This window comes from Gekko japonicus, unplaced genomic scaffold, assembly GCF_001447785.1.
Source record: "Gekko japonicus isolate JY-2015 unplaced genomic scaffold, Gekko_japonicus_V1.1 scaffold4160, whole genome shotgun sequence".
Taxonomy (NCBI): domain Eukaryota; kingdom Metazoa; phylum Chordata; class Lepidosauria; order Squamata; family Gekkonidae; genus Gekko; species Gekko japonicus.
The window spans coordinates 87,083-90,296 of NW_015177143.1; positions in this window are offsets into that span (position 1 = coordinate 87,083).

A 3,214-nucleotide genomic window follows, 5' to 3' on the forward strand; every position below is an offset into this window, starting at 1 on the left:
TTCCCTTGCCCCAGACAGAGAGTTCCTATCTGTACCTTGTGGCTAATAGCCACTGATGGACCTCAGCTCCATGTAAGAACATAAGAGAAGCCAATGCTGGATCAGGCCAATGGCCCATCTAGTCCAACACACAGTGGCCAAAAATACCAGGGGCCATCAGGAGGGCCAGCAGTGGGGCTCAGCTGAACCAGGACAGTGTGTGTGGGGGTGTCAGTTTGGCGTTCCTAAGGGTCGGTGCGCTCTAGGCGAGTGCCTAGTTCGCCTAGTGAGTGAGCCGGCCCTGGACATAAGAACATACGAAAAGACATGTTGGATCAGGCCAATGGCCCACCCAGTCCCAGCACTCTGTGTCACACAGTGGCCAAAACCCAGGATCCATCAGGAGGTCCACCGGTGGGGCCAGAACTCCAGAAGCCCTCCCACTGTTGCTCCACCAAGCACCAAGAATACAGAGCATCTGTTCCAACTATATATCACAGTGTTCCACCTATAATAAAATCTCCTCTACCCCTGCACCATGACCCCAATCTACACTGAGGCTCTATTCCACCAATCGGAACATAGAATACTGAGCCACCTGGACCAATGGCTGCACTGGGTCTCAGGCTACTTCCTCTGACCCTCCTGCGGAAGGAAGAGGTCTCTGGAAGCGAGTCATCTGGAGACCACATGTGAGCCGAGCTATGTCTTGAAAATCTTTATAGGCTGCCTTCCCACTGCTCAAAGCAGCGTAGAACATTTGCAAACAACAGAGGTTAACGATCGAGAAACCCAGGCGACCAGCAATCTCCAGGCAAAACAGCCTTCCCAGAACCAAACAGCTAAATGAACCCAAGGCCTCCTGCCAAGACACAACAAGGACGTATGGGGCAAACGCCAGGCAGCTTTATGTGGAGAGGCGGGTTGTTCCAAAGGCGGGCCGTTCCAAAGCCCTCTGTGTTGATCTCACAAGGAAGGACCTACAACGCGGCCTTCACCCTTTGCGTGTGCCACGTGTCCCCGTTTACCAGGGACAGCTCCTATTTTTGGTAGATTCAAGTCCAGTAACAGCTAGGGTTGGCAATTCCCAGCTGAGGGCAAGGGATCCCCTGGTTTGGAGGCCCTCCCCCCATTCCAGGGTTATCAGAAAGCAAGGGGGGAAGGGAAACGTACAGTGGGCACTCCATTGTACCCTACGGAGACTGGTCCCCATAAGGTATAATGGAGAATCAATCCATGGGTATCCAGGGCTCTGGGGGGCTTTTTTTGAGGTAAAGGTAAAGGTTCCTTGCTCGAAAGCCAGTCGAATCCGACTCTAGGGTTGCGGTGCTCATCTCCGCTTCAAAGCCGAAGAGCCAGCGCTGTCCGAAGACGTTTCCGTGGTCATGTGGCCGGCATGACTAAACACCAAGGCGCACGGAACGCTGTTACCTTCCCACCGAAGTGGTACCTATTTATCTACTTGCAATTTCTTGCTTTCGAACTGCTAGGTTGGCAGGAGCTGGAACTAGAGACGGGAGCTCACTCCGTCATGCGGCACACTCGGGTCTCGAACGGCTGAACTACCGACCTTCCACAGTCTGCAGTTCAGCGTATAGCATCTGGTGCCTCTCCTCAAAAAGCCCCCCAAGTTTCAAAAAGATTGGACCAGGGAGTCTAGTTCTATGAGCCCCAAAAGAGGGTGCCCCCAATCCTCTACTAGCATTTAAAAGGAACTTGATCGTTTTAAATGTGATGGCCAGAACTCCCTTTGGAGTTCAGTCGTGCTTCTTCCCTCTCCTCTCCCAGAGTGATGTCACATCCTTGCTCCTGGCCCCACCCCCAAAGTCTCCTCGCTCCACCCCCAAAGTCCCCAGATATTTCCTGAGTCGGACCTGGCAACCCTAATACCAGCTCAGACCCCAACAAAAAATTTTTTGGGGGTATGAGCTTTCAAGACTCAAAGCTCCCTTCGTCGGATGCAGGTTGGAATGGAAATCCCACATGAATAGACATGACGCTGCCTCATATTGAATCAGACCACTGGTCCATCAATGTCAGTATTGTCTACTCAGACTGGTAGAGGCTTTCCGGGATCTCAGGAAGAGTTTCCCATCGCCTACTGCCTGGTCCTTTCCTGCTTCCAGTTACACAGCCTGCCTGAACAGATAACCCGGATTCCTTATGAGGGCCTCTTTCGTCTCTGCCGCAGGGTCACTGTAGCTCAGAGCAGAGCAGCTGCTTTGCATGCAGAAGGACCCAGGTTCAAGCTCTGCCATCCCCAGTTTCAGGCTGCAGGTGCTGGAAAAAAAACCCTTTCTCTTACAGAAACCTTGGTGAGTGGCTGCCAGTCAGAGCGAACAATATCTGGGAGATCTCACGTCACCGAAACTAAGATCAGCTTTTCCCCAGGTTCGTTTTAATGTTCTCCCTTCAGCGCCTTTAAAAGAAAGATACCAAAAAATCCCGTATCCTGAACGGGCTCTATACCATTGAGCCACAGCCCCTCTACACAGCTCTCCAAGGTCTCAGGTGGAGGTCTTTCCCATCACCTCCTGCCTGGTCCGTTTAACAGGAGATGCCGGGGATTGAACCTGGGACCTTCTGCATGCCAAGCAGAGGCTCTGCCACTGAGCCATGGCCCCTCCCCTGAGCCTCTACACCCCAGTCTGAAGGTACTGCAAAGAAAGGATTGTGCTGTACCTCTGCTTCTTAACTCCGTTATTTGCAATGCCCCTCCTGTGTTCAGACTGAGATACACAAACTCAGAGATCTCCAGTTTGGTGCAGTGCTTAAGAATGCGGACTCTAATCTGGGAGAACCGGGTTTGATTGCCCACTCCTTCACATGCAGCTGCTGGCGTGACCTTGGGTCAGTCGTAAGTTCCTTCAGAGCTGTTCTCCTTTCAAGGGCAGTTCTCAAGAGAGCTCTCTCAGCCCCACCTTCTTACAGGGTGTCTGTTGTAGGGAGCTCTAGTGGTCAATTTCACACCCGAATCCACGCGGCTGATTTTGACCCGCGGCTTCGACCGATTTCCTCCACAGTTTCGTTGAGCCTCAAAAAACAGGATCACAACACTGTGGGGGAAATCGAGCGAAGCCACGGGTCAAAATCAGCCGCGCGGCTTCGGGTGTGAAATTGATGAATAGAACCGGGGAAAACGGCGGCGCAACAGCGAGGCAGCTCTAGTGCGAAATCAGCCAAGGGCAGTTCTCTCAGCCCCGCCTACCTCACAGGGTGTCTGTTTTGGGGAGGG